Source organism: Lutra lutra, chromosome 1, assembly GCF_902655055.1.
Source record: "Lutra lutra chromosome 1, mLutLut1.2, whole genome shotgun sequence".
NCBI lineage: Eukaryota > Metazoa > Chordata > Mammalia > Carnivora > Mustelidae > Lutra > Lutra lutra.
In genome coordinates, this window is record NC_062278.1 from 208,486,394 (window position 1) to 208,498,820 (window position 12,427).

The following is a 12,427-nucleotide window of genomic DNA, read 5'->3' on the forward strand; positions in this document are numbered from 1 at the left end:
TATTTGAGAGTTACAGGCATTCAAGAGGTTGAAGTAAGACAGAAAGAATTTGCGCAAAGCTGTATTCAAATTAAAATCATTTGGGGGCGCCTGGGTGGCTCAGTGGGTTAAAATCATTTAAGTTGCTTTCAGCTCCTTCTGCCAAAATTCTGCAAACACTCATCTTCTTTCACACAAAGTGTATACACAGGGAGGCAGAGCTCCAGGATAAGATTCAAAATGTGCAGAGAAATTATGTGAGGTTTAGGCAGCTACTTAACCATTCTGAGCCTCAGTTTCCACAACTGTAAAATGGGGATCATAGACCTCCTTCATAGAGATGCCAGGTAAAAATGCCTGTCAGTGTCCATGTTATTAGCAAAGTATATTTCAAAATAGATGAAAAGAATAACATCAATGAGACCCAAGATGAAATGTCCAGCTTTGTAAGTGGCTCCATTTGCATGGGAATGAGAACTGCGCCACAAAGATTCTTCTCATCTCCATCGGAGAGGACAAACATAAGAGCTACAACTAGGTACTATTGTTCTTACTGTACAGTGACTTACGCACTGAGCGCAGACTCCCTAAAAACACTGCAAGATATAGAAACAACCAAACGGCTCCTAGGAAACGACAACAAAGCAACTGAATGGGAATTGGGTAAAGAAAGAGAGCCACAAAATCTCAGCCGGAGACAGTGAACCACAAAGAGCACCCAGCGCCCCAGCACATTTTGGGAGTTGTAGTCCTGCAACCCTGAAAGCTGCCGGCTGGCGGGGGGGGAGGGGGGGGGGGACCGCAACTGAAAGACTACAGCTCCCAGAATGCCCGGAGGTTCACCGTTCCTTCTGCTCCGCCCCTCCGCGCACAGGGGCGGTCCCCCCACGCCCAGAGGAGCGCGGATCTCCCCCAAGCTCTACCCCCAGAGACACAGCGCGGCCCAGCGGACCGCCTGAGTAGCGCTGTAATCGTGATAGAGCATCTTCACGAATTGCGGATGGCGCCACTTCTTGCTGCCGAAGCCGGATTTCTCGCAGGCCGGCACACCGGACACTCTGACAGGGGCTGCCCATGGGTGCAGCCCAGACTCCAGGGCTCAGCACGCCCCGCCCTTCCCACCTCCTCTCTCCCTCTACTCCCCACGCCCTCCGAGCCACGCCCCCTCGGGCATGCGTGGTACCGCTGGGCCGCGCACGTTTAGGCCGCTCCTTGTGGGGGTGGGGCTTAACGACTCTCGCGGACCTGGCCGTTGGTTACGGTCCGTGGAACTCGCGTGGAAACTCCTAAGCCGGTATTTGAAACGTAAACTCACCGGCTGCGATGGAAATACCGGTACCTGGAAACCTAACCTTTTCAAAGCCACCTTTCCCGCCGTCACTTCTGTGCGTCGGGGCTACCATAATCGTCCCCATGGAACCTACGTGGTGTGGCTGCCCAGAGTGCCTCTTGTACCCCTGGGCTGGCTGAACAGACCGTATCTCGTCAGTTCTCTTAGGGGGACTGCCCAATGCGGTGTTGGGAAAAGGAGAAACAGGACGGTGGACAGGCCCAATGCTGCATGGTACAGTTGGGAAAGTTAGGCGGGCAGGTCAGTGACCTCCTAATTCCCTTGGGGACCATGCCCAAGCCACTTCTCTGACTCCCCGCTCTGGTCTGGTTAACCAATAGTGGCCCTCTTCGCCTCATTCACACAGGCCAGCAGGACCACAAACTCCCTTTGGTCCTTCCCAAAAGATCAGGGAAGTTCGTGGAGGAAGGTAGAACAACAGGTTCTGCTCTGCTGTCCCGTTCCTTTGGAACCCCTAATATCCTTTCAGAACCACAAAATAATTGAACAATTTGTTGCTGCTGGGGGTTATAGTGATAATTTCCCAAGTCATTTTTCCATTTAGTTTTTCTGACTACAATTACTCCATCACTACACACGCCTCAAACTCACTTATGCAAGGCTCCAATTCTGTGCAGGGAGGAGGCAAAGAAAGCAAACTATCCATGGTACGACTTTATGGAGCATCAATCCTACTGCCAGTTTTGGAAGAAATGAAGTTAAGTAATTTCCAAGGTAAGTAATTAAAAACTGAAAACTAAAGCGAAGCTGGGAAGTCATATGCCATTAGTGATTGTTAATAGTCTATGCCTGAACTGTCAGGACTTTCTCAGAGAAGAAATTCTTTTTTTTTTTTTTTTCAAAGATTTTATTTATTTATTTGACAGACAGAGATCACAAGTAGGCAGAGAGGCAGACAGATAGAGAGAGGGGGGGAAGCAGGCTCCCTGCAGAGCACAGAGCCCGATGTGGGGCTCGATCCCAGGACCCTGGGATCATGACCTGAGCCGAAGGCAGCGGCTTAACCCACTGAGCCACCCAGGCGCCCCAAGCGCTTACAATTCTTGCTGGTCGTGAGTTCGAACCCCATGTTGGGGGTAGAGTTTACTTGATGTGAAAATGTTGGGGTTCAGAGTCAACAGTCAATTCTTGAGGCGTCTTTGGTGCTAAAAGGATGGTTTTATTAAAGCACAGGGGATAGGATCCTTGGGCAAAACTGCACTGGTGAGGAGTAGCCGGTTAAATACTTTCAAGTTGCAAGGGAGATAAAGAGAGCTTAAGTCTTGAAGGAATTTGGAAGCCAGGGGTCAGCTGTTGTTAGGAAAAGGGCATTTACTACTGTCTGGTGAAACCTTAGTCATGAGACCCATCAGAGGTATATCAGTGGGCCATATGCTTGGAGGATGATTGCAAACATGTATCTTGGCAGGGTGGGGGTGGGTAGTAGAGATACAGGAAATTTCCAAAGGAATTTTTATATGTTAAAGAAGATTTACAAGATCTTGGAGGTGGGGCTAACATTAGGTTAAGATTGCCTTTTGCTTCTAGCAAAGTATTAAGTTCCTAAAGAAGGTCGCTCTGCCTGTCTCAAGGACTTGTCAATGGGCTGTAAGTTGTAAGGAACTTTTTTTTTTTTTTAAGATTTTATTTATTTGACAGAGAGAAATCACAAGTAGGCAGAGAGGCAGGCAGAGAGAGAGGAGGAAGCAGGCTCCCCGCTGAGCAGAAAGCCCGATGTGGGGCTCGAACCCAGGACCTGGGATCATGACCTGAGCTGAAGGCAGCGGCTTAACCCACTGAGCCACCCAGGCGCCTGTAAGGAACTTTTTAAAGATTTAGTAGAGTTGGGGCTGAGAAGTCCTTTCAGATTCTGACCCCAGAGTTCTGCAGTCCCGAGTCAGTAGTGATCCCTTGCCAACCTTGGCATACAATCATGCCCTAATGTTGTGTATTAAACGCAGACCTCCTTTGACCCCCCCACCCCTGTCCTCTCCATTTCCCATTCTTCTCTGCTCCATTCAAGTTACCTCTCCTCAGCTCCTCACCTAAACCCATTCCAGTCCAGCTTCCCTCCACACCACTTCACCAAAATGGCTTTCAGGGGGGTCACCGATGATTGCCACTGTACTAAATTCAAGATTAAGTTGTTGTTCTCAGTCTTTCAGCTGCCTTTGAAACACGATTGAGAACTTCTTCCATCTAAAAACTTCTCTCTGGATTTGCCTCCCTCCAGATTCACTCCTGCTTTACGCTGCTTCCTCGTCTTGCTCCTCCTCCTCCACCGGTTCTCTGGGATCCTCAGCCCCCTTCTCTTTCCTGTGGGCCCTCTCTTCTCAGGGCGAACCTACAGAGGCTCCCAGCGTTGAATACCATCTATCTGCTGAGCACCCCCAGGCCTGGGTCCTCTTTTCTGAAGGGAGCACTCAGGAGTCATCATTGGCTCTTTTTCCCTTCTCATCCCACATCCAGCCTTCCAGCAAGTTCTGTTGCCACGCATCCTGATGTCAGACTCTCCCCACTGTCTCCACTTCTGTACCAATTTCAGCCACCGTCTCCTCTTACTGGTCTTCTGCAAGGACTGCCTCACAACCCAGCTCCCTGCTTCCCCTCTTACTCTCCTACAGTCCATTCTCCAGTCAGCATCCAGAGTGTGCCATAGAAAACATGAAAGACATGATATATCTTAACCCTGCACCCCCCTGCAACTCCCCCTTCACTCCCTCCCACCCCCATTAAACCCTCCCACTGGCTTCTTGTTGCAACAAAATAAAAGCTTAGAGGGGTGGGGAAAACATAAAATAAATGCTTGGATAACTAGGTAATCTGGACCCTACCTACTTTTTTGGCCTCATCTCTTATCCTTTCTTGTTCCCACTATTGTGTGTCAGATTTTCGGGTATCTAGAACTAAAAGCAATCTTTTTTTTTTTTTTTTTTAATTTTTTTTTCAAGATTTTATTTATTTGACAGACAGAGATCACAAGTAAGCAGAGAGGCAGGCAGAGAGAGAGGGGGAAGCAGGCTCCCTGCTGAGCAAAGAGCCCGATTCGGGGCTCGATCCCAGGACCCTGGGGTCATGACCTGAACCGAAGGCAGAGGCTTTAACCCACTGAGCCACCCAGGCACCCCTGAAACTAAAAGCGATCTTAACTGAGAAATAAATATTAAATCATAGAATCTAGAGGATGGGAGGCACGGAAGGAAAAGTCTGGAGAGAATGAAGATTTCAGTGATTAAAAAACACAAAAATATGCAAAACAATGAAAATATAACTGATCTGTATGTATCTACCCCAAATAATGTAGTAACAAATAACGAAGTGAATTTTTTTTAACAAACCAAGAGAACTTACAAAGAAATAGAAATACCTCTCATTATATTTTGAAAACAAAAAGGTATATTTAGTAAATATAAAAGGACAGGGGAAGGTGGGTGGCTCAGTGGGTTAAGCCTCTGCCTTCAGCTCAGGTCATGATCTCGGGGTCCTGGGATTGAGTCCCGCATCGGGCTCTCTGCTCAGCAGGAAGCCTCCTTCCCCCTCCCTCTCTGCCTACTTGTGATCTCTCTCTCTCTCTCTCCTGTCAAATAAATAAATAAAATATTTAAAATATATATATATAAAAACAATAATTTTAACACATTTCTGGGCCCTAATGCAATAAAATTAGAAATAACAGAAATAGGGAATTTAAAGGTGCTCACCTCTTTGAAAATGTTAAAATACTCTTTTAATAAATTAATGCGTGGATCAGGGTGCAAATGTAAAACACAATTGCAGTGCCTATAAATAACAACGCACTTGCAAATATAGCATACCCAGATATATGCAGCGGTGATCAGAGAGCTCTCCGACCCAGAAGCTACTGTACTGACCAGTTATGTTCATCCTCCTAACTACCCCGGAGTCCTTTAACATCATCTCATTACAAGGGGAGCCACAATGAAGGCAGTACTAGGAACTGTAACTATTACAGGTACGTGAAAAATTGGACTCTTCTACTGCTGAGCCTGACCTTGACTTCAGGATTCTTTTCAGCCAGGGCTCCAGGCAACCACCACCAATGGATCTGTGTTGCGTACAAACTCAAAACTGCCCTCCCACAGCGGCCAGCCTAGGAACTGGCACCAGCAGCTGCCATGGAAGAGAAATGACAGCCCTCAGAAGAATCTGTGACCTGCCTCACATGAGGACTCAGGGTCCCAGGAGTTCTGGTTGGGCCTCAGCTTCAAATCTGCCTCATCCACAAAATATTCCTGATCCTGGGGGCGCCTCAGTGGCTCAGATGGTTAAGCGTCTGCCTTTGGCTCAGGTCATGATCCCAGGAGCCTCGGTTTGAGCCCCGTGTCGGGTTCCCTGTTCAGTGGGGAGCCTGCTTCTTCCTCTCCCTCTGCCATTCCCTCCACTCATGCTCTCTGGCTCTGTCTCTGTCAAATACATTAATAAAATTTAAAAAAAGAACAAAAACAATTCCTGATCCTCATCCCAGCTGTACCTAATTGTCTCTCCCTCCCTTCCAAAATTTCCCTGCAATTCTTTCTTTGTAACTCCCCCGCAGGAAAAGGAAAAATGCTATTTGTGGAGCACTGTTACTTGCCAAGCACTTTGATAATCAAGAAAGCCTATGCCAAAGGGTTGCACCTCAACCTAGAGGACATGCCCCAAAAAACCATCACAGAATTTTCAATCAAGGACCGTCCCAAAACTCTTCAGTGACCTTACCAAGTAGTGTGACTCTGGAAAAAGCTCCAATTTCACCCTAAATGAGATTTCTGTTTCTGGTGCCTAAGAGGACAGAGGCCCGGAGCACACTGTGCAGATCCCCTGGGCAGAGGTGTGACCCAGCAGTTCAGGGGTGAGTGGGTGTCCTCAGGCAAGTTCTAATTAATTTGTATCTAAATAAAGAGGATTGGGATAAAGAAAGGGGCTTTTGAGTCTAGTAAGTGAATTCTAAATATACAAGAGTTCGTCTGGAAGCCATTACCGTACATTTGCTCTCTAGCTCATAAGATTTCGACATGAAGCAGAAGAGAGTGAAGGCCACCCTGTGTGGCACCGCCCTAGATCCGTTTAGATCTGGCTCAGGCTCTAAGACCAGGGACGCCCACTTGTGTGCTAAAGGACATACAAGGCACTGTCCCTCCAGCTAGACAGGGCTCCAGACAACCTTAGTGTTTTCCAGCACTCTGGACAGCTTCATCTCCCTTCCTTCCGTTTTTGAGGTAGAGTTTGTACCCAGGACTGTGTCCTGCTTATGCAGAGAAGGACTTAGGGGACTGCAGACAGATTAATTCACCCAGAGTTCTGAAGATTACTGCCCAAGTGGTTGGTTTTTCTCATCTCTTGTATTATTGATTATCCATGAATTCGGAGACCCAGTGTAACCTCAAAAGGGTGTCAAAACCAGCACTGTGGGGGCCCCAGGCCTGAACCACGAGAGGCCCTAGAGCACAAGCTCCCGACACGAGCTTTGCCACTCACCAGCTCCGTGATCATACCAAGTGCCTAACCCCACTCAACATTGATTTCCTAGTCTGTTCAGTGGGCACTTGTACCTAAAAGGAATTGAAATGTTCTAGAAAGTCGGTGGCCACTAGTAAATGCTATTGTTATTTGTTGGTATTCATATCATTACTGTCAAACCTGCTCACGGGAGTGACAACCCTGTGTTTGTAAGACAACCATGAATGAGAACCAATTGAATCAATAATCACCTCCCACAATCCAACTTTAAGAGCAACACAGAAGGGGTCCCTGGGTGGCTCAGTGGGTTAAAACCTCTGCCTTTGGTTTGGGGCGTGATTCAGGGTCCTGGGATCGAGCCCCACGTCGGGCTTTCTGCTCAACAGGGAGCCTGCTTCCTCCTCTCTCTCTGCCTGCCTCTCCGCCTACTTGTGATCCCTGTCTGTCAAATAAATAAATAAATAAATAAATAAATAGCAACTCAGAAAATAGCTGTTAAATGCTTCCTTGTTAAGTTTTAAAAAAAAATTTTTATTAATTATTATTAAATGTTTATTTCCACAGCAGTATCTCCCCTCCCTGACAAACATGAAGGAAGAGACAGAAGAGCAGGAGGGAAAAAGTGCCCCAGGACAACAGTCTGGTCTCTGAAGATTCATCCAGGTTGGGACAAAGGGCCAGCCCCTCCTCTTATCTCCCTGGTGGCTCCCAGCCATCCTTTAAGCTCACCAGCCTTTTGGATTCATTGCCTTTGATTGCTGTGGAAGCGCAGGTACTCCCTTGATTTGAGTCCCCTGCACAGCACCTCGGCAGTCCGCACCTGCTCTCCTCCCTTGCTTGCAGTCCTGGCTTCCCTGCACACGCTCGTAAGCTCCTTGTACCACTCCCATCCCCACAGCTGTCGCTTCAGCCCTGGCTCGGCTCCCACACCTGTCACTGGGCTCTGTGGAACTCAGGATCTTCTGGCTCCCTCTTTAAAAGCAGTCTTTGCTTATATCCCTGCCTCGCCTATCCACCGTGTGAGCTTTTGCTGGCTTCACTGTGTTTTAAGGGCCACCCCAGTTCTTTCCGGGCAGCCTGAAACACGGGTATCTGTCTGAGTAGGGTGTTGAAAAAGCTCCCAACAACCCTCTGTCAGCCAGAGGGGGAGGTTGGGGTCCCATTACCGGGCCACCCAGCATTGAGGGAGTTTCCATTATAGGATAAACCCTGAGGCCGGCTGGGTCCGTATGGGGTTCTACCACTGCTGCTGATGCTGTGGGTGGAGGGGAGGCCCCAGAGTCGGGGACTCTGCTGGGGAATGGGGTGGTCCTTGTCTCCGGACCTAGTGCCACCAGCTTTCTGAGTTACAGAATACCACAGAGGTGGGAATGATAGTCTCCCCAAAACCACACTTCTTTGCCTTGGCAGAGGCCCTAGGTTGAAGCATGCAGGATGGGGGAGGACAGCAGCTGCTGATAGGATCAGCTGAAGGCAGGGGCTTCACAGCAGTGGTCCACTCCTCCCCCCTTGGGGCTCTTGTAGCCTAGAATCAAGTAGTTGGCCATCACATCATCACGTCCATTCCAGCCCACTGGCGGGTCCTGGATCTGGTCCCACCTGGAGCCCAGGGATAATGTCACCTCAGTTATGCCAGGGGTCCTTGTAGTCAGGGAGTGGCTCAATGTAAGGCTTTAGTTCCTCTTCATGGACCATGTTCATCCATGGGTCCTTCATGGTTTCCTCTAAAGCACTTCTCTCACTGGGACTGAGGGTCAGGAATTTCTCTAGTAGGTTTTCACTCTCCACAGGCATATAAAGGAGAATGTGGCCTGTTGCATGCAGTACCCACTCCCACAGCTCCTTGAAGTGCTGCAAAGGCAGGGACCTGCCGGTTGCCAGATAGTCATTGTATAGAGAATGGCTCCAGGCTCCGCACGGCTCCCACAAGGCTGTTGTATTTTGGCATAAGGGGGACTACCACAGAAGGTGTTCAGCTCATGGGCAACAGCAAACTCATTGCTGAAGCCAAAGTCTGCAACCTTGATGTTCAGGTCAGCTTCCAAAAGCAGGTTCTCTGGCTTTAGGTCCCTGTGGACGATACCCTCCTGGTGATGGTACGACACAGTGGACACTATCTGGCAGAATCTGCCTCCAAGGCCGCTCCTCTCTCATGCAGGCATTGTCCAGTGTGGGGGGGTCAAGTGCCTATGGCGTACTCCATGACCAGGTAGAGTGTTTCCGTGGTGTCAGTCACCTCGCGTGGTATTATGACTCGAGGGTCATGATTCAGGGCCTTCGTGCTCTGGACTTCAAGGAATAGTCTGTGGAGGCCGGAGGAGCTCTGCTGACTCTTGTTAATGACCTTCATGGACACTTCTGTCCCACTCAGGTTGTGCCAGACCAACCTCACTTTGTCAAAGCCGCCCTGGCTAAAGGTCTGGAGGAGTCGGTAATTGTCAATGCGGGTCTCCTGGTCGCCCGGATGGCTGTGAGGTCCCTCCGCTCAGTGACTTACTGCTAGCAAAACTAACTAGAAACGCCCTCTAACAGTACTAACATACTACATCAAGATGAGAAAAAAAAAGAACCAAAAGAGAAAGAGAACAAAGGGGAAAATCTAACTGTGGTCAAAAGTCCCTCAGCTCACCAAACACTGGCTCCCTGACCTAAAAGAACTAAAAAACATAAGCCTGGCCAAGAGCTTATACAGGGAGGTACTTAGGATTCTCTCTTGATGGCTCTTCTTGAAGTCAAGAAATGGACCTATTAAAACTAGGGATAATTCACAATGGTTCTCTCATTTGGGTCTCAGGAACCCTTTACTCTTTATTAAGGGGGAGGGGAACACCCCCAAAGGCCTCTTTGTTTATGTGGCTTATAGTGATTGGTATTTACCATACTAAAAATTAAAACCTGTAGGATGCTTTGGTGGCCTTTTCACGTCTAGTTTGGAAATCTGCCATGATTTTTGGTGTTTAAAGAAAGCCATGATGTCCATACTTAAAAGAATTCGGTTCCTTTTTCTTGAAACTCTGGCTGAGCAGTGTCAAAATAATACCACAATTTAACTGGCTTCACAAAAGCTATGGGCAAAGACTCTCCTTGATTCAGCTTCTGTCATTCTCCTCTAGGCCTGAACCCTGTAGTCTGTCTTTGGCTATCCTATACCACCCAATTGTAGCAAGAATCTTGCCAAATCAGTTTAGAGAGAACTCCCTGCCCGCAATATCTGATAATATTCTTCATCTCTCCCCTTTGGTATCTGTGAGAAAATAGAACGCATATATTGGTCTCTGGCCTCACCTCCCCGCTGCCCCCGGTTCTGGGCACAGGCTTCTGAAACCCTTACAATTTCCCAAGCGTTCAGAGCATTAGGAGCATCTCTTGTTCAGTATTTTGTCTTCAACCCTAGCTCCTGACACAGGGCTCCTAAATCCCTTGGAATTTCCTGGGTGGTAGGAATGTCTTGTTCTAATGAGGCAACTCTGGGTGGGCTCCTGGATGACTCCTGGATAGAGACTGTCATCAGAAAGTCCAAGCCATGATTAGGTCTTGGGACATGCAGCTCCACACCACTACCCCTTCGCCCCCCCAGTTCTCAAGGGAGGGGAAAGGGGCCAGAAATGGAGCTATTGATCTACATGAGGAAGCGTCCATAAAAAATCCCAATAATATGGGTTCAGAGAGTTTCCACATGGATGAACACATCCACATTGGCAGGGTGATGCACCCCAGCTCCTGTGCTCAGGACCCTCCCAGACCTCACCCAGTGTATCTCTTCCTCTAACTATTCACGTATCCTTTATCCCATCCTTTAATAAAATGGTGCTCTGTGAGCCACTCTAGCAAATGAATTGAACCTAAGGAAGGGGTTGTTGGAACTTCCCCCTTCCCCTCTAGAGCTGACCAGTCAGAAGCACAGGTGATAACCTGAACTTGGCGTCTGAAGTTGCAGGGGCGGGGAAGCTGCTGTGTGGGACTGAACCCTTAACCTGTTGAACCTGATGCTGTCTCTGGACAGACGATGTCAGAATTGAGTTGAACTGTAGGACACCCCAGCTGGTGTCATGGAGGATTGCTTCATGCAGGGGGAAAAACCACACATTTGGTGACCAGAAGTGAAGTGTTTCGTGTGAGTAGTCAGGGAGACTCGCAGGAGAAAGACTCACAGATGAAAGGACTGTGGGTTTTCCCTGGTGCAGCATCTGACCGCCCTGACCTGCCTTTGGCAAGAATCCTGTCAGGTCTGTTTAACTAGAATCTTTCTCTTCCTGAGGTTTCCTCTTAGCAATTTTCCATCCCCTCACCCTGACCCTATTCATTGCCTCTAAATCCCCATTTCGTGCTGTCCTGGAGAGGGGGCCCAGTTCTACACTGAGGCCTCTTTTCCCCTATTGCAATATTCAGTCTCTGGAATAAAACCTGCTTTTACTGCTTTAACTACTAGTGTCCAGCTCCGGTTCTTCTTTTTTCTTCCAAATTGTTTTTTCTTTAACACTGTAGGGCATTATTCTGTTGCGTAAGACACAATAAGGTACATTACCAACTTCGGTAAAGCTGAAGGGAAGATAGCGTTCATCATGTTTTTGTTTCTTATTTCCAAATTTTGCCCAAGTCTTTGGAGTAGATTTTGCTCTTCCATGAGCTTGCTGTGAGAACTTATGTCCATTACAATGTCTTTAAGTGTAGTGGTTGCAGCTATGGGGCATGAAAGCAAGTCTTCTTTATTTTTTTTTTTAAGCCCACAGAGCCACATGCTCCATGTCCGTGTCCTTCAGCACGGGCCTGGGGATCCAGGTATGGGCTTGGCACCAAAATGTGAGGGGTGGGAGAAGCCCATTTATTAGCCCATCTAATGCTCTTCCTTTCTTCATGTATATCTGAGTTTCTTACCTGTATCATTTTCCTTCTCTCTGAAGAACTTCTTTTAAAATTTCTTGACAGGCAGATCTACTGGTTATATAATCCCTCAATTTTTGTTTGTCCAAGAAAGTATTTTTCCTGCATTTTTTGGAAAGATATTTTGCTGAACACAAGTCTAGGTTGGCAGGTTTCTGCAGAGAAGTCTAGTGAAAATCTTTTCTTTGTTTTTCTATAAATAAGATGTATATTCCCCCCACCTGCCTTCTTACAATTCAGGATCTTCTCTGTGTCTTTAATTTTTCTACAGTTCGAATATGATTCTCCAAAATGTAGACTTTTTTTTGGTATTTGTCTGCTTAATATTCTTTGAGCTTCCTCATTGTAGTTTGGTGTCTGTCGTTAATTTTGGAAAATTCTCGCCCATTATTACTTCATATATTCCTTCTTTCTTGTACTTTTGTATTCCCATTACAAGTATGATAACGCTTTTATTATGTTTTTAAAAAATTTATTTATTTATTTGACAGACAGAGATCACAGGTAGGCAGAGAGGCAGGCAGAAACAGAGGGGGAAGCAGGCTCCCCGCTGAGCAGAGAGCCCAATGTGGGGCTCGATCCCGGGACCCTGGGATCATGACCTGAGCCGAAGGCAGAGGCTTTAACCCACTGAGCCACCCAGGCACCCCATAATAACACTTTTTAAATTGTCCTACTGTTCTTAGATATAATGTTTCATTCTTTTTTCTCTTTGCTTTTTTGTTTGGGGAGTTTCTAGTGACATATCTTCAAGCTCACTGATTATTTTCTCAACTG

The 12,427-nt window shown here is 47.5% G+C and overlaps 1 long non-coding RNA gene across 1 annotated transcript; it reads left to right on the plus strand.

Annotated features, from left to right (window-relative positions):
* The first annotated feature begins 1,087 nt into the window (after positions 1 to 1,087).
* On the plus strand, positions 1,088 to 12,165 carry LOC125081569 (uncharacterized). The gene is made up of 3 exons (XR_007121758.1): positions 1,088 to 1,570; positions 1,948 to 2,044; positions 7,334 to 12,165. It is a non-coding gene; the product is annotated as an uncharacterized LOC125081569 (long non-coding RNA).
* The last annotated feature ends 262 nt before the right edge of the window (positions 12,166 to 12,427 follow it).